General features: G+C 41.2%; 1 long non-coding RNA gene across 1 annotated transcript in view; it reads right to left on the reverse strand.

Moving 5' to 3' along the window:
- Positions 1-21,317, reverse strand: part of LOC119861670 — a 214,135-nt gene extending 192,818 nt beyond the window's left edge. Inside the window, exons 1-2 of the long non-coding RNA XR_006274179.1 lie at positions 21,005-21,317; positions 17,039-17,104 (exon numbers count right to left, since the gene is read on the reverse strand). This is a non-coding gene — a long non-coding RNA (uncharacterized LOC119861670). The remainder of the gene's footprint in view (positions 1-17,038; positions 17,105-21,004) is intronic.
- Positions 21,318-24,479: the final 3,162 nt, after the last annotated feature.

A 24,479-nucleotide genomic window follows, 5' to 3' on the forward strand; every position in this document is an offset into this window, starting at 1 on the left:
CTGCCATGAGTGCAGGGGACTGGATTAGATGATCTCTCAAGTCCCTTCCAGTCCTGTGATCCTATGAGTCTATCATTTTCATTTTGCTACTGATCACGCTTCCCTCCTGTGAACTTGCTTGCTTTAGCTGGCTACCATCTTGCAGGCCATCCTCAACATAAACGTAGGAGGTGGGGAAGCCAATTTCACTGAAACTGTAACAGTAATGTTAGTATATTAATTGGTAATCAGTGAGCCATAATTTCCCAAACATGTTGCCTTTGCCTCATAGGTCTAGAAGTAAAGTGGATGCCATCCTCCATTCCTGGGCATGCTGCACAGAATAGCACAAGACTGTTGCTATGCCAACAAACCAAGTATAGTACCATTGCTGTGCCATTAAAAAGACAGCATTTACCACCTACATTGGCCAAAATATTTTATCATAGATATATCCTAGGTTAAGTAAAGAGAAATACCAGTGTGATGACCCAGTGTAGGATCATAAATTTCTATCCAGTATTTGGATGGCATTCTGAGTGCACACTGACCTGCTATTCCATTTTCCAAATGAATTCCCATTTGAAAGAGTTTGTCTGATTTTCCATTGGGCAAGAGTATAAGACATGCACTGTTCTGGACCTACAGATTAATTTCTTCCTTTATACTGTGTGGTGAGATGTGCTAGGGGCTTCAGAAGCAAACCAATATATACAATGAGTAAAGGAGTTGTTTGGTTTGGGTTATTTGCTGTTCAACTTTTTTATTGCTACTGTCAAAGAAAAAAATGAAATACAGAAAAACTATAGGTTTCAGAGTAGCAGCCGTGTTAGTCTGTATTCGCAAAAAGAAAAGGAGTTCTTGTGGCACCTTAGAGACTAACAAATTTATTAGAGCATAAGCTGTCGTGAGCTACAGCTCACTTCATCGGATGCATTTGGTGGAAAAAACAGAGGAGAGATTTATATACACATACACACAGAGAACATGAAACAATGGGTTTATCATACACACTGTAAGGAGAGTGATCACTTAAGATAAGCCATCACCAACAGCAGGGGGGGGAAGGAGGAAAACCTTTCATGGTGACAAGCAGGTAGGCTAATTCCAGCAGTTAACAAGAATATCAGAGGAACAGTGGGGGGTGGGGTGGGAGGGAGAAATACCAGGGGGAAATAGTTTTACTTTGTGTAATGACTCATCCATTCCCAGTCTCTATTCAAGCCTAAGTTAATTGTATCCAGTTTGCAAATTAATTCCAATTCAGCAGTCTCTCGTTGGAGTCTGTTTTTGAAGCTTTTTTGTTGAAGTATAGCCACTCTTAGGTCTGTGATCGAGAAACTATGACATCATGAACATTGTGACAGAACTGGATAAAAACTTGGGAATTCAGAGTTAAGGTGCTCTTCCCTTAAATCATTCCATTATCCATGATATGTTGATGTACAAAAAATTATGCATAAAACTACAAACTGTTCTCAGATTCATACAATGCCCTAAGTAAAAGAGTGGTAGAGTGGAATGGGAAATGTACTGAGAGTCAAGCAACAGCCTCATCCTATGAAGTGAGCTGTAGCTCACGAAAGCTTATGCTCTAATAAATTTGTTAGTCTCTAAGGTGCCACAAGTACTCCTTTTCTTTTAGCCTCATCCTAGAATTTCTCCCATTCTGTTGCACTTCGTGTAGGATATTTCCCCCCTACTCATTTGATAGATATTCAGGATGGGAAACCTAGAATCCCTGTGTGCTAATCCTGACCATCCTGTGGTTACGTGTAAATGAATCTGGGTGTAATTTCCAAAACTGTCTAAGTGACTTAGATGCACACACCCATTGATAGTGAGAGTTGTGCTCCTAAATCACTTAGATAATTCAGACAGACAATCTTACCCTCAATGGCTTTTCCTCAATTTCCACATGTATAAAATGAGGATAATACATACAGCAGTTTCAAACTGTTTGGGGCAGGGACCACATTTTCCCTCTGTGCTTCACACAATGGCTAATGTACTATTGGCACTCAGCAAATAAAAAGAAAAAGCTCCTGAAGCATAGCAAGTAAGGGCTAAATTTCTGGGAAATGACAGCAAGAATACAAGATATGTAACCATGGCAATTCTTGATCCTATGAACAGGACAAGCTGCTCATTGTGGACCAGATCCTACCCTTCTCTGTGCTGAGGTAACATTGAAGTCGGTGAGAGTTTTAAGTCCTCCTCAATAGGGACTACAATGGAACTTTTCCCCCAAGTAACTATTTGCAGGATCAGGCTCTTAGCATCCAACACAAGAATGACCACAGTTAAGTACTTTGTGTTTTAGCTGCTATCATCTGAAAATGTAGCCCTAAACTACCACAGTGCAGGAAGAGCAAGGAGAGTAGGGAAGGCATCATGTCCATAGGGTGGAGGGAAGAGAGAGGGCCTCACATTGTTCAAGACTGACTACTCAGGCCAATGAAGGAACAAAGCTGACTGTGGCATCCAGTCCTTTTCTCCCAGAAAGGCCTGATAATTACACTGGACCTTCAGGATGGAGGATTAAACAGAAAATCGTGGAGGAACCTAAGATCTCTGATAAAGCAAAAGAAGAAAACAGTTTACTCATGTGGACCAAATCCTGGCTGATGTGTTAAATATACATGCACATTAGAAAATCCACAGCCAGTGGCAAGAGGGCATCATGGGGGTCATCTGCTAGATTCTGACCCCTGACATTCGGACTTCTGACACTGCACAGAGACCATTCCACAGGTCCTCGGCAAATTTATTTCAAAAGGACTTAATGAGATGTGAGCAAGAGCTATATTTATGTGCATCTGCCATTAAGGCATTGGCTCCTACATTCAGCCATTATTTTGCAAATCATTCCTGCTACTAACAGGAACAGGACACATAAGGAGCCAGCACCCAAAGCTTTGTTCAGCACAGCAGTTCTGTCCACCCCAAAAGTTCAAAAATCATGAATCAGACCCAGAGGGAAAAAAATCAAAACCATGCAAGATAGGCCTGACAGATGAGCCCAATGCCTTTCTATTAACATTTGAATGGGTAGTGTCAGGGGCAGTCTAGGAGAAGATGGTATGGGCCCTCCGTTCGGCTCCCCACCTCTCAGGAGAAGCCCAGTTACATGACACTGAGCAGTTCAGAGGCAGCCAATTATGATATTGTAAAAGCAACCATCCAAGATCAAATAGGGCTGTCTCCAGAAAGGTACAGGCAGAAGTTTTGGTTGGCAAGATGGTCAGAGGGGACACATCCTAGGGCTTTTGCCCAAAAATTTACTGATTGTCTGGACTGAGGCCAAACAACCGAGGAATTGGGGAGGTTATGGACTCCATGATTTTGAAGCACCTATTACAGTCACCCTGAGGTCAGCAAGGTTGAGTGCAGAGACACCTTAAAAGCTGCCATAAAACTCACTGAGAAGTTTGTGGAGGCAGGCATCCCTAACAAACCAGTCCGTCCATTTAGAGGACATGATCCTGGGAGGCAAGGAGGGGAACCTCCAACAATAAAGACACCAGGAAAGAAGAGGGAGGACAAAAAGGAGTCCCTTGCCCATACACCCACAAATTGTGTGTAACCAACATGGAGGTTCCAGACACTTGAAAAGGGACTGCCCTGATATGAATTTAATTTCACTGAGTTCTGTGGTTACACAGAAACCCTTTGAGGGCAGTCAAAACAGACACCCACTATCTCTTTGAGACTGCACTACCAACAAAGGATGGCCCTGATTGCTCAGGAAAAACTGGGGAAAACTCTGTTGGAGGATGCCAGAAGAGAGAATAAAACCAATGTGTATTCACAGGGAGGAGAAAAATCTGTACAGTGGCCAGAGTACCTCTGGAAATTTGGGGAACACTTAGATGGAAGCAGGTTGGGGTTATCAGGGCCTTGCCCCACCTGGTATTAATCACAACAAATTGGAGCCCTTTTCCTTTAAGAAAGGGGAGGAATGCCCAGAGACCCAAATGGCCAGAAAATGTAGGCAAGCAAGATATCACAGAATAGGCCCCCCCACAGGGGGGCTAGAAAAAGAAGAAATGGTTAGGGGACATCCTATTCAGGAGGCAACCCAAGAATCCAATGGCCTGGGGGAAGACTGCCAAGGTCGAGGATAATAAAAAGTGGCCGAAACTAGAACAAGGTTTGGTAGAGAAGGTAGGCGAAATGATATGTGAAAAAGTTGATGTCCAGAGCCAGGATAACTGAGTGTGATGAAAGCCAGGATAACCTGGGTGAGAAATCAAAAACAGGGAATAAACCCAATGAGGCAAAAGCATATCTGTGGTTTTAAGGAAGCTGGGCAGAGACAGATGTAGGGGTTAAACCCCGCCTCCCCGCAAATGAATGCAGCTACTGTGGTTGGAAGATGGTGAAAGTTTCCACAGCAATACCAGAGAGCCAGTTAAAAGCGACCCCAGCCACAAGAGGGGACGCTAACTCTCAGAGGAAAGACTGAGCTTGTGGGAAGGAGAAATGACCCTGGAAGGAAAACAAAAGGCAAGGGAGTGTGTGACAGAATGAGAGTGGCCTTAGACTGGCTGACCACTCTGAGCACTTGTAACCATCCCCACATGGGGAAAATTAGGGAGATAATTGGTTCAGGATTGAATAATAAATTAACAAGGTGGCTCAGCTCATCAGCTGAGGAGAGCTAAAAGAGAGACAGGAAGAAGGGAAGGCAGGAAGGGCCAGAGAAGCCCAGGATCTGAGAGAGGTGAGATCTCTCCCCATCTCATCCTAGGGAGAATGTAAGACCCTTGAGCTGAGGGGAACATGTTCTGCTATAATCACACTGTTTGCAGAGAAGCATCTAAGATGAGGGAACCCCACTCTGTCTTCTAAATATTTGAACCGCCCCTGCCCACACCAGAAAGAGACAGACAGACAGACAGACAGACAGCTGATGTTGCCAACTCTCCCAAGTGCATTGAATCGGGCAATTCTGGTCGAGTAGGTAGGAAGAGTGGGGAGTGCAGACTGACTCATTCACGGGAGTAGTGGAGAGAGGAGGGAGCAGAGCTGCCCTGAGCTTTCAGATTTCTTTCTTCTCCCTTCTCCACCCTCCCCTTCTGTGAGAAAGGAGTTAGCTGCTCCCTCTCCCCAACCCAAAATCTCTCTGTCACCTCCTGTAAAGAGACAGAAAATCTCTACCTGCCTCCTGCTGACATACTTTGGTAATGCAGAGTGTAACTCTAATTCCTCCATGACTTTAGTATCATCTTTTTCACTAAACTAGTCAAAATAACCATTTTAGCTATTCTTCCCAGACAAAAAACATTATTAATATATGTTAAGGTTGTGACATGAAGTGACAGAAGCCAGGAAAATTTAAAGTTAAGGCTGACACTATATCCTCAGTTCATGCCGTTGGGATAAGACAAGACAATGGCAGTCTACACTTTGGAATTCCCAGGCTTTTGTTAATTTGTGTCACAACCTTTCATACTCTTTAAACAAAGGGTTCTCTTTTCTTTTGAAAAAAATTGTCTGTGAATTTTCATTTTGTAATATTAGTTTTAAGGTGTCAAAGTCATGGAATGGTAGGAGACAGGTAACTTGATAAACCTTAATGACTCCTCTGGCACTGGATAATTTATCTTATAGCTAAATTGGGCCAGACTCTCATGGCCCAAAGCATACAGATGCCTGCCAGATTTTCTTCCTAGCCCTTGGTTTTTCTACCACCCATGAGCAGACCACTATATGAGCCAAGAAAGAAAGAATAATCCAGTATTTAGGGCCACCAAACTCAGGTTCAATTCACTACTCTACTACTAACTTCTTGAGCGACTTTGAGCAAGTCACTTAGTAACTCTCTGCCTGAGTTCCCCATCTGTAAAACAAGGATAAGAGTACTCCCCTACCTCACAAGGGTGTTGGGAGGATAAATACATTAAAGATTGTAAGGCACTCAGCTGTGACTGTAATGGGCGCTATGTAAATAGCTATATAGATAGATGGGTTATTTCTGCTTAGGTAGGAGATGTAAAGCATATGGGTTATCATTGCCTTGAGTCGCATTAATAACTCAAGTTTTATACAATATCCCTCTAACATTACAGATGTCTAGTTCTTTATTTTAATGGGATGATATAACAGGTCTAGAGCAATGTATTCCAGCACAATAACTCCTACTCTCACTCCTACCCAACCAATCTATGTGCTACCACTGCTTTTCATTTCATAATTTCTTTTTTAACCACTATATTTGTTTTATCTATTTTTATGTAATTCCTATTAAGAAAATAAGTCTCATTTTGGATAAAAACTATTTAGTCCTCTTCGTTCCCTAACTCATTTTTCATACTTGTAAAAGGGGGTAGTAATACATAGTCACACTACAAGGGTATTGTGGTTAGAGAATTAGCATAGGACTTGGGGACCTATGTTCACCTCCATATTCCACCAAAGGCTTCTCCTATGACACTGAACAAGTCACTTAGACTCTCCGCCTCAGTTCTCCATCTGTAAAATGGGGATAATAGTACTGCCCTACCTCACAGGGGTGTTGTAAGGAAAAAATACATTAAAGATCGTGAAGTACTCAGCCACTACAATAATGGTTAGGGGGTCAGAAAAGTACCATAGATTTGCAAGTTTCCTGAGAGAGCAGGGAGCAGTATCAGGGTAAAAACTTTGCGTTTATCATCAGTCAATGGTTTGCTTTGAAAAATGTCAATATTCCTCCCCCACTTCCTTGTTCCCACAGCAGAAGTCAAATAAGACTTCCACCGAATGCTTCCACCCAAGCTTCTAAGACTCCTGCAACCCCAGTCTCCTATGCCCCTTCAATCCAAAAGGAATTAAAGCTGGTGAAATGCACATTATGCAGGGTGCAAGTGACTCAAGTCCAGCCTTGTCTATGTCTGAAAGGTTTACTGTCCTAATAGGGCCAGGCCCACTAAAACTGGAGGAAAGGGGGGAAATATTGTAAGATGACTTATTGCCAAATTTGGAGTCTTGCCTTGTCCATTTCCAGTGTTCATTGTCCCAGCATCCTAGAAGTGGGATTTATTTAACATTTTGTCTGTTATTTGCAGCACTTGGATTTGTTACCATACCCCCAGCTGATATGATGCTACAGGACAACATGCTAGTCAACCAGGATTTTGGGGTTTAGAGGCAAGACACAGTACTATTGCAACACTCGGTGATGGGAGGGAGAAGGGAAGATTATAAGTCTGTGAGAAGGACTAGACATATCAGTGTATCCAGATCAAGAACCAGCTAGACTGATCATTCATTTTCCTAGCTGCAACCAAATCATCAGATTTTGCTCAATATAAATATACCTCCCCCGTCAAAACAGATGCCAGCCTATACTGCAGCCCTTACCCCACTGGTCATACTGAACATTTATCATTGTCTCTTCACTGTGTCTGGCAACCCCTTTAGTCAGGCTCTTGGTGCTTCTATCTTGGGCACTTGTGGTTCAGCAGCATGCTGGGCATTCCAGGCTTTCACCAAAAGAAGTTTAGAAGGCTCAGAATCCGAAACATTTCATAAATTAACACAAGCATGCTTGCTGCGGACAGCTGGAGGGCCAAAAGGAAGGCTATACAGAAAATCTGGAGAGCTGAGTTACCAAAGTTATGAGGATGCTGGGGCCAGTTTTTGAAGGACAGAGTCATATTCTCTAAACATGGCACTTTAGGGGTTCCACATTAATGTTATCCCACACTTTCAGAAGTGTACTCAGTTTACAGTGAGAGAGCTGGTTTTTCCAATTTCCCACCCTGCAAACTCATCTGGAAGTCGTGATGAGTTTTCTGACTCATGCATCACCCCCAATAATAAAGATTCTGCATACCTACACCAGGCAACTGCATACCTGTTATACTAGGCAGCCCCATTGGCTTCAAGTTATGCCTTCAGTTGCGCCCAGCTGGAACTACTGTCAGTGAAAGAGCACAAGTATAACAGATGTCAGCATTAGAAGACAATGGGTTTGCACAAATTTGCTCTGCACCTGGAGATGAGTTAATTACACTACTGATGGTGTACGAACCAGAAAACAAGAGAGTGAACTCTCATAGAGGTGTATTGGTTCTGCAGATCTATCAATAGCAAAAACGTATTTCTTCACTCAAGTCAGCAGATTTGACTCTGAATAAATAAAGGGGTTTGATTTTAAAAGTGTCCAGACTTACACAGCTACTGTTCAGATTAGCACCAAACTATAAATGTCAGAGATTTAGGAAAAAAGCATACAAAATGTAGGATGTTTATCCAAATGGAACTAAACCTTTGGAATTTCACTTTTTTTACCAAAGAGATGTATGTCACAACCAGAAAGTAAGCCTTCTGACTAATGGTCAGAGCAGAAGTCAAGAATTAGATATCACGAAGCTGGAGTCTGAAGCAGGCCAGATGTCAACACTGAGAGTCAGGAGGCAGGCAGGATCAGGTTACCAAAAGATCAGAGTCAGATAGTAGAACCAGGTGTTGCAGGGGAAGCTGTCTTAAGCAAAGGGAACCCAGTTGCATAGACAACTTCCTGGTCCTGTGCGTGGTTTAAATGGAAGGTGGGAACTAATCATCACCTCCAGTGTTCTGCCAGTCAGCTCCCAGGACTGTAGTCCTCTGTCAGAGTTCAGCTTTTATTCCGACAAGCATTAGTAGGTCACTATGTGGCAGCTTTGAGTGCCCTGGCACTTAAGAGCCCTGTGGTCCGGGGTTCAAGGCCTGCAGTCCCTGATAACATACCAAGAGGCTGGTGTACTTTCTCTCAATCTTAAGTACTTATATGGTTCCCATGACTGTAATGGCTGAACACCTTTCAATCTTTAATGTATTTGTCTTCAAATCACCCCTGTGAGTTTGGGCAGTGCTATTAGCCCCATTTTACACATGGGGAATTGAGGCAGAGCGAGAGAGACTAAATGACTTGCCCAAGGTCATATAGGAAGTCTGTGGTAGAGCAGGGAATAGCAATCTAGGTCTCCTAAATCCCAGGCTAACACTTAACTACTGGATCATCCTTCTTCTTTAGTTTCTAAGCAGGGAAGGGAGTTGCAAATGCAATATTTTTCTTTTCCCTCAAAATCTAGAGGCAAAATTGCAGATATAGTGTCACTTTGCACAAAGCCCCAATATTGGGAAACTTGGCCAGCAACAGAAACTTGTCAGAAACAGCTATAGCCCCATGCATGATTAACTACTGAAATAAGTATCACTTTGGGGAACAGAGTACCAGAGATATTTGGGTCTGACAGTAGACTTCCATAGGGGGATCACATCAGCAGGGCATGTCTAGCAGTTCACACAACCTTTAGTGAACAGGGAGATTGAAAGAGCATTTCAGACCATTATAATCTGCTGCAAAGTTCCGTGCACTTATATGCAGCTCTCTTGGCCTACAGAGCCATGTTTCTATACATTCTATGTGCAGCAACCTGGGGTTATTTTAAAAACAGTCTGACTCTCTACCCTATCCACAACAGAGTATACAGACCCCAACTTAATAGTTTCCAAACTCTCCCATCTTCCTGGGACTTTACTTGTAATTCAAAACAACAACATCATAAACTGTAGCCTAAGCTTTCTCTCACAGCGTGGGTGTTCCCATGGATTCATGCCAGGATCACTTCTTACCCATAAAGACACTCCACATTTCTTTAAAGCAAGTTAGAACTAACTGCACCCACTTGCCAGCACAACTGAGCAATTGTTACCCTGGATATCAGTGCAGAGTTGTAGCACCAAAGCCTGGTGTGGTTTAACAGAAAAAAATGGCATTCCTGTCTAAAATCTTGAAGCTTGTCAACCTGTTAGGCCATTGCAGCTTCTGATAGACTATACACACTGCCTACCTATCCCTCCAGTTTCTGCTGAACATTGCCAGGTAGCAAGAAATTGACTTCCTGGGAAATAAAATACCTGTGGTTTTGGGAGGCCTTCATAACTGTTTATTAAGGCAAAGTTACAATAATATGTAAACATACTACATCATACATTACTTATTCAGGATCAGGTTAATATTCAAAAGAACCTGGCTAAAGATTCTGGCTTGCTGGCTGCAGAGCCCTCTTCCTCTGAGTACACTAAAAAGGGTGACCAAATTTCTAAATGCTTTTCCTCTTTCTGGCGCTTCTCTTCTGTACCTACTTGATGGGAAAACTGTTTCATTATATTTAGTCTGCAGAAAAGAAGAGTGAGGGGGGATTTGATAGCAGCCTTTAACTACCTTTAGGGGGGTTCCAAAGAGGATGGAGCTCGGCTGTTCTCAGTGGTAGCAGATGACAGAACAAGGAGCAAGGGTCTCAAGTTGCAGTGGGAGAGGTCTAGGTTGGATATGAGGAAACACTATTTCACTAGGAGGGTGGTGAAGCACCGGAATGGGTTACCTAGGGAGGTGGTGCAATCTCAATCCTTAGAGGTTTTTAAGGCCCGGCTTGACAAAACCCTGGCTGGGATGATTTAGTTGGGGTTGGTCCTGCTTTGAGCAGGGGGTTGGACTAGATGACCTCCTGAGGTCTCTTCCAACCCTAATATTCTAGGATTCTATGACTGCCCCTATTTTACTATACCACAATTCTATAGGAGGGTCACATTTTGCAACGATGTGCAATACAACGTCTAGTACAAATAGTAAAAAAGAAAACTTCTTGTTCTGTTTAAAGTGTAGATCCTTGACTGGAATATTAAGCGAGAAGATCGGGGATCTCTAGGAAGCCGGCGTTTTGTCATAAGATGAATCTCTTTAATAATATGCTCCCCAAACTATCAAATTCCCAGGCCGCATGTGCAAGTATGTAACAAAGATATGAAGGGTTTTAACTGTAGCCAAATGCCACCTACACAGTCATTTATAAATATTTTCTTTATGAGCTACACAAATTGAAGATATAGAGACCCATTCATCCAGATCAGGTTCTTTGTCCAATTCTCTCTCCCATCTTTCCATCTGGCTACTTTTCTTATCCACATCTTTTTCAATCAAAATTGTATACATCTTAGAAATTAAACCTTTTGTTCCAGCTTGCTCCTGAGTTGTCGTTTTTTCTCTTTTTTTTTTCTTTTTTTTAACTACACACGGACATTGCAACCTGCCACAGTTTCCTCCCTGCCCATGAGTGTAGGTACACAACAACGCAGCAGCAACAGTGGTTCAATAATCTTTTGCTCCACTATCCAACACTGTAAAGCCAAGTAATAACAGTCAGACAGCAGGGTCACTTCTTTTCATCATCTAATCCACCTACATCACAATTTTTAGCCAGTGTCTAGCCCAGGATAATTTGCCCAGATCACTTCCTCTAAGATGGGAAACAATCACCGTTACAAGGTGTTTGTCCATCAAACCATAAAGACTGAACTTATGAACTAGGACTGGGTCAAGAAGAGAGAGTATTGGGAAGCAAAATCATGTTTACAGGCATTAATATCTAAAACTTATATTAGTAGCCAGTTAGAAGAAGATAGAAAACTATGTGCAAACAAGCTATCATAGAAATAAGATCATTCTATTAGGAGTTAAAGTCTCAGAATACATTAATGACAGAATATATTAGTACAGTTCTGGATCCTAAAAATTTAAAATTCCACCTGTCCCAGAGAGTGAATGCCACTGAATAATACTAGGGAGTTCTTCATAAATACAAACATCCTTTTCCAGTATTTTGCATGAAAAATGGGTTAACTCCCATCTTGGGAGATATGGCAGGTAGCAAAGAGATATCTTTTAGGGAACAGCATTAAATCACATCACGCTCTGCAAGTGGCCTGACAAGGGTATTCTCCTGAATTCACACATTCATTTTCTGCACCAGTTAGAGCAGACTAGGCTGCAGGTCAATCATGCAACAAGCAGCCAGCCTGTAAAGAAGCAGTAATTCCTACCACAAGCAGAGTCTACCTCTTCCTTTTTATCTCAAAAAGGAAAGGAGTACTTGTGGCACCTTAGAGACTAACAAATTTATTAGAGCATTAGTCTCTAAGGTGCCACAAGTACTCCTTTTCTTTTTGCGAATACAGACTAATACGGCTGCTACTCTGAAACCTTTTTATCTCAGTATCTTAACTATTACAGTTCAGGTCTCACATCATGTTGCTGGTGATGCTATTACATTCACAGTCACTCTCTTTCAGAGAAGCAGAAAAACTGGCACACCCATGATATACTTCCCATATTGGAGAGGCTGCACTGTTTGGGAACTTTATGGCTATACCAAGGTACAGCAGGTCAACACAGAAACACAGTTAAAATGTTTATTTACAGAGTTAGGGTCAGATGAACGGTCCACTGGCTAAGGGCACTAGGCTACAACTTGGGAGACCTTGGGTTAAGTCCCTGCTCTAGCACAGATTTCCTGTGTAGTCTTGGGAAAGTCACTAACCCTCCCTGTTCCCCTTCTAGAAAATGGGGATAATAGTACTTCCCTACCGCACAGGAGTGCTGGGAGGATAAATACATTAAAAATTTTGAGATGCTCAGATACTATGCTGATGGAGGCCACATAAGTACTTCCTGTAGTCTGTATTATATATTTTGGTGAGTTCTATTAACTCAAACAAAGGACACAGCCTGGGGAAGACACTGAGATATTTTATTTGAACTGCAATTCTTAACAGGACCCTGTGGGTAAAAAGGAGAATGTGTTGCATCATCCCCCTCTTCTTAAGGGACTGTACAGCTGGCAGTAGAATAATTGTTTAACAGTGTTTACAAAGGTTAAATATAAAATTACTAGCTTCTGAGAGTCATAATGTCTGAGAGTCATAATGAATGACATGACTCCATCCTCAGTAGGCATCACCTGACACTCCACTAGCCAACCAGACGTGCAAATAAATAAAATGGCCCCAGAGACCATGAAGAGCCACAACCTACCCTCCTCCCACCCCAAATGGTTTTGTAAGAGTTTCTTCAGATATGGGTCTTCAAGGCCTTTAAGATCCAGGCCTTGCACAGTTTTGCCACGTAAACTTTTCTGTTTTCTGGTTTTTAAACATAGGCAAAATGTCGTTTCACTGTAGCAAAGAGAATGGGGCAAAAATTTCAAATATATTTTTTCCATGAGAACTTGATTACCAACCTACTCAGTTTTGCCAGTTTAAAAATTGTTTGCATCACTGTTCTAGCATCTGATATAATCATTTACAATTAATGCAGCTTCAAGTCCATTTTGCAATTGTGCTGTTATTTAATGTATGGCTCACTCCTTGACTGGAGGAAATGCATATGTTACATAGTATTACATAAGTAAATCTACAAACAATCTGCAAGTGTGCCTCTTCTTGTATTACAGGGATAGGTCATTAAGTTATGCCATCTGTTCCCAACCTGGCAGTTGGAAACATCTGCCCATTTTTATAACTAAATGAAAAGGGAAGGGGGCTCGAAACTATGGGGAAGTTCCTGAAACTTTTTTGGGGGGGGGAGGGCTGTTTTAACATGAGGTCATGGGAGAGAAAAGTGGAGTACGTAGTCATGCTGGAGAACAATTTTTATATTCACTATGGGGACCTCTAGCCCCAGTTGTTCTGAACCACTGTTCTGCATCCCACATCCCAGAAACAAGTCCTAATTTACCAGTGTTCTGGCCAACATATACTGCAGTTAGCAGAAAAAAAGCTTATATTTCTTTTATTAATCTGTTTCCATTGAAGGATGTCAACGATGTGCTGATAAAATCAAGTTTAAAAAAGCCCTTGTTATTGGCTGGATAATGGAAAACCAGCCAACCACTTCACAGTGCCTAAAGCACTTAGCCCCATGTCAATGAATCCAATTGGTGGTGAAGACCTCCAAAAGAAGTTCTGGGATTAGAGGACATTAAAGTGCTAAGAGCCCTTACCCATCTCAGTATTTCCTCATCACGCTTGGTACCTCTTCCCATTACTTCATGTTTACCCAACTCCTGCCCTGTTTCTATTACTTTCTGCCCCTTTTCCTCCCATTCTTTTCCTTTTTAAGGAACAATCAAAACCAACAATCCTTGAAGAGGCACTTTACCAGTTTTGAAATTATTCTTCCTGGGAGCATTTTTCATAAGGAGCAGGCCAGCAGCATCATGAAACCCCACCTGCATTCACCATGATGGGGTAGGTGGCCTTAAATAATCTCAGTGACTGTGAAGAATTCAGCCTGAGGGAAACATTTCTTGTAGGGAGTCCAGACCCTAGAGGGTACATGAAGCCCTGGAATTATCCTCTTCTGCCCCGTCTCCTGCTGCTTCAGTGGCTGGAAACATCAAGGCATTGGGGGTTTTAGGCTGCTGAGGGGCAATTTAATACTTTGCTCCATCCCATCTCAATTCAGCGGGGATCAAATTTGATCAACAACCTATATATACAATGTAGTTCAATGAAGCTGGCGGCCTCCCTAACTATGGGGCTTACTATATGACGAGACTACTCACCTCAGCATGCATTTCCTTGTTGTTTGAACTAAACTGGTTTGTGTTCTCAGACTATAAGTCCTCCAAGGAAGGTAGTTTGTTACTTTTTTAACATAGCTTCTTTTCCCCTCCCTTAGCTATTACAATGGTTCTCTTCTGAAAGGCCAATACTGTATATTAAAAAGAATGTGGTAATTATGCATGAAAATTAGGCAGACAACTGCATGCACATTTGTCTGAAAGTTTAGGCCATTCTGTTGCCAAGATTCTCTTATTCATAAGGGTATTAGCAACAGGTGATGCAGGGCATCTTTATTACAAAAGCTGTTCTAGAGTAATGCTTCAGTAGGGCCATCCACAAGGTTGATCTTGCAAGATGCTAAACACCCTTAATTCTCATTTAAGGCAATGGCAGATGGAGGGCTTCCACATCTTGAAAGATAGAGATCCTCAGATAGGGGACCAAAATGCTTTACAGATATTAACCCACAAATATTAATGCTAAGTGGGTATTATAAGCATTATACAGAAGGATGAACCAAGTCACAGACAGGTTAGGAGACTTGTCCAGAGTCACACAAAAAGTCAGTAGCAGAGTCAGGATGAGAAACACTGAATGGAGGCATAGTCCCCTGCTCTAACCATTAGGCTCCACTCTTTAACCTTAGGCAAGTTAATAAAAGGGACAAAGTAGCATGGGGAGAACCTTTGCCTCCAACTATATGGCCCAAGGTTGGATGTAAATGTTGTTATTCTTTATTTATCTGTATTCTGATAGGTCCCAAACTTCCCAAGCAGAATGGGGGCTTCATTGTGCTAGGCGCTGTGCACATAAGAAGACAATCCCTGAGATCAGGTAATACCATGGAGACAGCACTATCTTGCTTTAATACTGTATTCAGTATTAAATACTTAACTGAAGTGTGTTCTCTCTGCTACATTAATTTATGGAGGCTATATCTTAATACTGTTTTAAAAAGTATGTGTGGAGGGGGCCTAAACAGACTCAAACTATTTAAAAAGCCAGGAGACAAGTGAATTTTAAGTCCATAATTTTGCCAAAATAAACAAACATTCTTGATTGTCAATATATAAGCTACTTTTGTAGAGCAAGTCTTCTTTTGTTATAAGCGATTCTATCCAAAGCAAAATAAGTCAATTAAATTTATCCAAGATTACATAATTGTAAGAAAGTTTCCCACTTATTCAACAGAATCATAGAATATCAGGGTTGGAAGGGACCTCAGGAGGTCATCTAGTCCAACCCCCTGCTCAAAGCTGGACCAATCCCCAATTTTTGCCCCAGATCCCTAAATGGCCCCCTCAAGGATTGAACTCACAACCCTGGGTTTAGCAGGCCTCCCCCACAGTGTTATTTACCACCTTCACATAAGACTATGAGGAGACTACAATAGCTATTGTATCTCCTCAATCTACAAGTCATGATGATTCATCATTATATTAGATAGCGTAGCTATTAATTTCATGTATTTCTTTTCTTTCAAGTCAAGAAGTATGAAGAGTGACAGACTGTCACTTCTGCAGATCTTAACTATTTCCAAAGAAACCTCTTGGAAATATACCATTTTTGCTGTTTTATAAGTCAGTCATTAGGAGGCAGCAAATGGCTCAAAACCATGTGAGATGATAAATGTTGTAGGAAGTTGAAAAGGGATAGAAAGAACTAGGAGTGGAAAATATATTCAGGTATGAAAGTGACTTCCTGACACTCTGATTGGATTGGAGATGTCTGATAAGATAGAGCAAGCACTTTAGAAGACCTTTGGGATCTAATCATCCATTAAACCAGATCTAGATAAACTGCACATGGTTCCTCTGATGATTTGGTAGTATTAAAGACCACACAAGGACAGAAAATGTTCACCATGTATGACTTCCCATAATATTCTTTCTAAATTGATGTCACAATATTACACACATGTATTCACAATTATTCCCAAAACATGAAAATAACACAAAATATAGTTCATACCATTTCATCCAAAACAAAGAATAGTTCATGACTGAAATATTATCAAGATTTTCAACTCACTTAAAGTTTTCATTAACCTAGGTATAATTAAATATCAGTGCAGGGGTTTTTTTTTACATTTTACTTGCAAAGTGTTAATGGTAAGATCTTTGATAGGCTGTAACATTTATACCTTTTCTCCAATGTATAATATAAAACACAGACTAAACCAATAAGTTTCCAACATCAGAATTTCCATTGTGTCTGTGGATTGTTGTAAAGTAGAAACAATATAATTGTTGCCAGCAAGCTTATATCATATACCATCAGAAAGCTCTTTTAAAAATGTATTGATATCCATAAACACATAAGTGGAGAAGGAAGCAGCAACATAAAATCTATGCAAGTCTGTAAAGGTGGGAAGAATAAAACTCTGGACTAGGTTTGCACAATTATGCATAACTCCATTTGTGGCATTTTCACATGCTGTACTATCCTCTGTATATATATGTAATATATCAATACTATTACCAATACTGCTATAAAAGCATGCAGCTATAGTAAAAAAACAAGGATACAGAAACAGTTCAATCAGAACTGGTATATTACATTTTAATAAATGCATACTGCTGCATAACAGCAGTGTTAGCAATATGGCATTTGCAATTAGTCTAATCCTTTCAGCTTCACTAGATTTAACATGAAATATTAATAAAACAATGCACAAACTTACTATTCGTTAGATGTCCACTTTGTCCTTTGGTTTTGAGTCAATGGGAAACAGTAACCACTAGGAAATCTGGTAGACAGAAATACAATAAAATAATAAATATTAATATGCTGAAGAGAAACTCTAGATTTTCTGCAAGTTCTTTTTCTCATAATATTCCACAGGCAAGGTAAAAAAGTAAAGTTGAAAAAAAATATATTTAAACATAGTCCAGCAGTCTTCAAGGATCCATGACTCCCAAACTTTAAAGCAGTTAAAGACTCAAAATGTTGAGACACCGCGAATAGACCAAAAATCAAGTTCGATATCACTAGTTACACAGTGTATGTCAGTAAGGAAGACTGAATCTCCAAAATAATGATTAATGTATTATCCACATTTTTTCCTCTCTCTCTCTCTCATTCCATTTCCATTCACATTTTTCTTCCTATAAAATGCACATAGTTTTGTTCTTCCTTGTACCCTGACTCAGGCCTGGCTTTGAAATGCATTTCAATCTCTCAACACAGACTGCTTTCACTGCATTTAGAGTCCCACCAAGGCCCAGCTTTAAAAGCTACTGATTCTTTTTTTCTGTAGCCTTCCTCACAAAAGAAGGGTATTTTGTAAATTACCAGCTCGTTCAGATCAACAAAAGGTACTTTCATAGAAAGCCCCATTTGATTTTGCTCAAATTTGATTACAAGGATGGAGAAAAGGAAAGGAAGTCAAAAAGAAAAACCCCAGATGGCTTTTTCATTCATCTCAGTGAATGAGCTTTATCTGTGCCTTTTGAAACTGTAGCAGTGGAAAAGCATTTCTGTTGGCTTAAAAAACTTGACAAAAATTATTGGTTTGCCATTTCTCATGTAACTGCCATTGGGAACTGGATGAAAAGACTTTTTCATGGGATCGCCTGCTTGGATCAAAATAATGGAGATTAGGTATTTCATTATAAATTACAGTGGGAGATAGAGCAGGCTGTCATATTAATAGCAACCTGCTCATGGCCTTCAATGGTAGCTATTCTCCTAGACAAAGGACCAAGGGGGTTGTCTATTGAACTTGTATTTTAGGCCTGATCAATTTTCTATCATCAAGGCAAAAGGTGAGGTGACTAACAAAAGAATTCACACATGAGTGACCTCATAAGCCTAGAGATAAAACAGCTTAAAGAAACAAAACATCCTGAAATTATGGGTGATAAACTGTATAAAGGAAAAAGAGGAGAGAGAGAAAGAGAAAAGGGGAGAAAAAAAGAGCTCTGGTCTATAATTCTCTTTTCCCTTCTTGGACAAATGGACACATTAAAAGCTACTTGTTTTCAGCTATAGATAATTGCAGCGTTTGCCTTACAATGTTCTGCCTTAAAACCTTCCATGTACTTCTTCGACAAGGTTCCAGAAATTTCATTCCCAAGTAACCATGCTAACGCAGGACTTTTAATAGCCACATACACACACAAAAAGGATTAACAACACCACCACCACCACCACCACCACAAGCAGAAAGATGCCATGTAATAGGCATTCAATATGTAATCAAACTACAGGGGACAGCTATCATCTCCCCTGAGCAGGTACATTTTCTATACAAAAGCTCACTAATTAAGCAGAAATTGGACAACTAAGTTATATGGCAGGAGCATCCCTCCTAGAGACAGGAGGCTTTGACACATTTCTTTTAGCCGAGTTAATTTGTTATTTTATGCACTGTGCAAAATAACATGTGAAGTACACATGTTCTAGACAGATGCCTTCACAAGTATATTCTCCTCACATTTTCCTAAGCCTAAGAGGGAGTGATGATCACTCTAGAATAGTGGCATTCGACTTTCAAAAAAAGAAAGAATCACTTTGTCATCAATTGGAGATACAAAGAGTGAAATCCTGGGCCACTGACATCAAATGACAAAACGCCTATTGACTTGAAGGGGGCCAGGATTTCATCCACAGAACTACACAAGTACAACCTTGATGATGTGAAACTCCCTGTTATCCAAAAGACAGTCATGGCTCCTGATATCTCCTAAATATGTTCAAAATTCCCTCAATTTACTGACTTGTTCAGTATCTTTTCCCAATTTGGACAATTGAAGCTGGATTGTACTTGGAACGCACAAATGCATGTATTATGTTTATTATAAATAGTCAATGCATTTATCCAAGCAGCTTGAAATATGAACAGTTTTACCTTACATTAGACAGCATCAGCACAAATACAAAGGTAACCCAGCAGACTGTTTTAACTGTAGATAGAGGAAGGATGGTATGTTGGTTAGGGCAGTAGCCTGAGATCTGGATTTAATCCCTACTCTGCCACAAGCATACAGGGTGACCCTGGACAAGTCACTTAGCATCTCTTTGCTTCAGTTACCCATTTGTGTAACAGAAATAATAGCACTGCATCGCCTCACAAGGGTTTTGTGAGGATAAATATATTAAAGATTACAAGCACTCAAAAACTATAGCAATGGGAGCCATATAGTACCATAGACAGACATTTTGCTAGAGCCAACTGCTATATCAAGATCAGGGCTTTACATGATACTTTAGGCCACACCTTCCCTACAAAAAAAAGTGTTGTTTTCTGGCATGGGGTTTTTTTTAATAGCAGGATAACTAATGTGTTATCTATGCCACTATAAAATCCTAGTAGAGAGAAAGCACCTGTAATTTTTACTACAGTGAGATAGATGAATCATGGGCTGGGTTATATGGTAACCTTGCCTAGCTACCTTGTAGTAAAACTACAGGTGTCTTGTCTCCACTAGGATTTTACAGCAGAATAGCCATCACATTTCATTAATCCCATTATAAAAAAACCACCCTATTTGGCAGTGAAGTCAAAGCCTGAGTCAAACGCTATAACAAAGCCACATGAGAGGCTAGCAAGGGCCACTTGTGGGTGTCAAGACAAGCATTAAGTATCACTATGTAGTGCACACACTTCTGGGTCGTTTAAATAGTTGAACAACTGATTACCATTTGAAATCAAGAGAAGCTTTAGTAGCAATTTTATAACTCCTCTATCAAATGAGATGCAAATGAAACATTGATGTACTACCAAATGACTGCAAAATACTTACAATTTTACTGGAGCTGGTTGAAAAATGGAAAGTATATTTCACTGAAAAATTTGAAAAGATATTTGAAATTTTCCATTAAATATTTTGGATTTTAGGCAAAAAAAAAATCATACTGAAAATTTTCAACCACATTTTTGTTTTGATAGGGGGTGGATGATTGAACCACTCTCACTTTACAATTATTATGGTCCCTGTCCCACCCACTCTCTCTAACTTTACTTTTTCCCCACCTTTTCCTAGTGTTAATGTCTTGTGAAAATGTTTGTTTCAGTCAAAGTGACACTCAAAAGCTGGTCTTTTCCACCAACAAAAGTTGGTCCATTCAAAAGATATTATCTCACACACCTTGTTTCAGTTGAAGGCTTTTTTCCCCATCAAAAAAAAAAATTTGGATGTGGAAAATGTTCAAAGTGGCTCTATTTAAATGTATTTATCATCCCAACACCACTTAAATTATTTCACTGTCATTCTCCTACCCAAGATGTTCTCTATCTTATTTAGAAAGATCAAAAATGTGCATTCAAAGAAGCATATTGTAGTGAATTGCATATACACAAGCCAGTCCACTAAAGTTGGGATTTAGCCAGTATAAAGTTATTTGATGAAACAATATGCATATTGTCAGAAACTAACAAACAGGATAAAAAACTTATTGTTTACTTTGCACTTCTATGGCACTATCCTTCAAAGGGTCACCAAGTGCTTTTTAAATATTATAGGATTAATCTTCTCAACCCCCTTGTGAGGTAGAAAAACATGATTTCCCCCATTTTACAAAAGGGGGCACTATGGCACAGAGAGTTTAGCTGATTTACCCACATTCCAAGAGAAAGTCTACATCAGAGCCAGTAATAGAAGCCATATCTCATCTCCCATACCTGTGTATCAACTACAGAACTTACCCTTTTGCTCATTTTCCATATCCCCAGGAAAGTATTAGGAAGTTATCAGACAGCATTATAACTAAGGCAGATTGAAAGTTTTCTATCAAGACTGTTCTTCACCAGAAAATTGAGTTTTTGACAAATGAAATTTTTCATGAAAAAATTTTCCACGGAAAATTAAAAAATTTCAATAAAACCCCCACCAAAATGTTTTCAGCTCCAAATTAAAAAGTTTCCTCAGCTAGCCTACATTTGCCCTGATGCACCATTGCCAGGAGCTCCTATGGTGCACCGCAGTGGCTCAGCAAGAGGCGAGACCATGATGCACCATGGGAGATGTCATCTGGCCAGGGAGCCTACTCCATAGGGGAGAATGGGGACATGAGAAATCTGAACTACAACTCCCATGATGCATTGTGGCAGAATTTCCAAATCAAAGTTTTCAGTTTTCAGCCAGTTTTTGATTTTTTGCTAAAAAAGTCTAAAAATTTTCCATGGGAGGGGGGGAATGTTTGTGCCAGCTCTAACTGTAGCATTTAAAATGGATTAAATACTGAATGCTTGAAAGTTTAAGGAAGTATAATTCTTTGGAGAGGGAGGGCAGTGGAGGGAGAATGGAAGAGTGAAATAAGCAAGGAATATATGATGGATTTTTTGGAATGTTTTTGCCAAGTCAGGAGAGAAAAAGCCATTACAAGAATTTGTAACAGAGTTTGCAAGGGGATCATGCTACAAAGCTGCCACACATCTCATGTGTCACTGTTGAAACCCACAGAACTGGTAACATGTCATGCTTGGGGAGGGGGGCGCAGTGGCGGGGGGGAAGGGAGAGAGGGAAAAAGTTGCTAATGCTCAATATCCTATAGCTTAGGGGTATGGGCACTAAGCTGCAGATTAAGAGGCTGCAAGATCCAGTCCCAAACCTTCCTCTGACCACTGTTACTCTTTCTGTGTGCTTCACAACCCTTATTAACCAAGACCTCCTATTCCTATCTGAGTGGGAGGTGTCTATTATTTACCTGTTTTACAAAGAAGCTAACTCAAAAGTTGCACAAGTTGACATTAGACCCAGCTAAGAACAGAACCTTGGCTTAATGAATAAAGCATAGGACTGCAGAGATCTAGGTTCTATTCCTGGATCTGCCGCTGACTGGTTACATGACTTTGAGCAAGTCACTTCCCTTCAGTTTTCCCATCTGTAAAACAGGGATAATGATACTTCCTTCTTTTAGAAAGCACTTGCAGATCTACTGATGAAAAGCGCTATATAAGAGCTAAGTATTGACAGACCCAAGTCTTATATATGTGTGTTTGTGTAACCCAGGGATCGGCAACCTTTGGCACACGGCCCGTCAGGGAAATCTGTTGGCAGGCCAGGCCGGTTTGTTTACCTGCAGCGTCTGAAGGTTCGGTCGATCGCAGCTCCCAGTGGTCACGATTTGCTGTTCCAGGCCAATGGGGGCTGCGGGAAGCAGTGTGGGCCAAGGGATGTGCTGGCCACCGCTTCCCGCAGCCCTCATTGGCCTGGAATGGGGGACCGCCACTAGGGAGAGCTGCAATCGGCCCGCTGCAGGTAAACAAACCATCCCGGCCCGCCAGCAGATTTCCCTGATGGGTGGCATGCCAAAGGTTGCTGATCCCTGGTGTAACCCATATTAACAAAGTGTGGCTCTTTACCCCTGTTGTGGCTATAGCACATATACAAGTTTATGAGTCTACTACTGCCTCCATGCTGTAAACCTGCTTCTTTAACTCATGTGGTAATGGTTCATGCTTTTAGGTCCCAGATTTAGTCCCTACAGATGATACAAAGAGGGGCATCATTATGCTTGGCAATGCTGTTTCTAAACACTAGACCATAGTCTGCTCTCAGAGGCAGGAATAGGAATCCAGATACACAACAATCCAGTGCTATTTCACAAATAGTTACAGGTTTCAGAGTAGCAGCCGTGTTAGTCTGTATTCTCAAAAAGAAAAGGAGTACTTGTGGCACCTTAGAGACTAACAAATTTATTAGAGCATAAGCTTTCGTGAGCTACAGCTCACTTCATCGATGAAGTGAGCTGTAGCTCACGAAAGCTTATGCTCTAATAAATTTGTTAGTCTCTAAGGTGCCACAAGTACTCCTTTTCTTTTTCACAAATAGTTGTATAACCTACTGGCAAAAGTATATGTCTTGTCTTCCTCTATGGCAGTGGTGGGCAACCTGCAGCCCACATGTGGCCCATCAGGGAAAGCTGATTGCAGGCCATGAGACATTGTGCTGACGTTGACCATTCGCAGGCACGGCCCCCCGCAGCTCCCAGTGGCCGCGGTTTGCAGTTCCCTCACTGAAGATAACAGCATGCTTCCCATAGCAGTTACTCCTATAGCTAAAGGGATGTTGTTGAGGTTGTGAAGGTCCTGGCTGCAAACCTATGTCAGGACAATATGTATGTATATGAGTTAGTGTGAAGATCTGGGAATAATTATAATTGCTGAAATGATTTTATATTGCAGAATATTGCATTTAAAGTGGGATTTGGAGACTGTCTTAATACTTGTTTAATTGGTATATTTTTAGAGTTTGCCTTCTGGTTAATGAGAGATATCCCTTTATAAATAAGGGCCTTATCCTCTTTTAAGAGTTTGAGGAAGACAGAGCAGTGTAGTGCAAATTTTACCTGTGTGAACAAAAGATAGAAGACCCTGCCTGTGTAAACTCCAAGTAAATTTCTCTTACCAGAAAGCAAGCCGCATCCTTGAAATTGTGCAAACTAGCACTTAAGGGAAGAATGCACTTAAGGCATTGGTTTTCAAACTGTGGGTGCACCCTCCAGGGATGGCATAATGAGGTTATCGGGGGGCATGAGATGAGGCTCAGGGCTGTGGCCAGCCAGATGTCAAAACCAAGGCAGGCCAACATTGTGGGGGAGCATGCAGAGTCCCCAGCATTGGGTGGGGTGCTCAGCCCTACGGCATCCCTGCAGCTGCCTGCTGCTTGTCCTGCTAACCCCCTATCCCTCCAACTGTTGGGGAGTCCCACACACTCTCCCCACTGCTGCCCTACCCTGGCCTGGGAACTCAGCAAGCTACAGTCCTGCATATTTTAAACCCTCAAGAGCAAGAGGCTCTGGGCAGAGAGGATGGAGGGGGAGGAGCCCTGGTCCTCTCTGCACCATTCAACTATGGGCTCCTCCAGGGATGGAGCCAGCCAGGACCCAGGGAGTGAGTCACCTGCTTCCATCGTTAAGTCATTTTCTGCTCCAGACAGGTAGAAGTTAGGAGTGTGCATGTGTGGGGGGCCGTTATGTGACTCCCATGGGAGGGGGTGTCTCAGCAAAAATATTGGGGAACCTTTGCCTCAGGGCACTGGCTCAAGAGCTTTAGAGACTTTTAGCAGCAATATTTGGCACCATCCTACCCTTACCATAGGGAGCGGTCGGTGGGGGTTGTGAGTATAGCTTATTTGCCCATTGATGCAAGCAAGGAAAGTGCAAAAAAAAGCCCTACT

This window comes from Dermochelys coriacea, chromosome 9, assembly GCF_009764565.3.
Source record: "Dermochelys coriacea isolate rDerCor1 chromosome 9, rDerCor1.pri.v4, whole genome shotgun sequence".
NCBI classification, from domain to species: Eukaryota; Metazoa; Chordata; order Testudines; family Dermochelyidae; genus Dermochelys; species Dermochelys coriacea.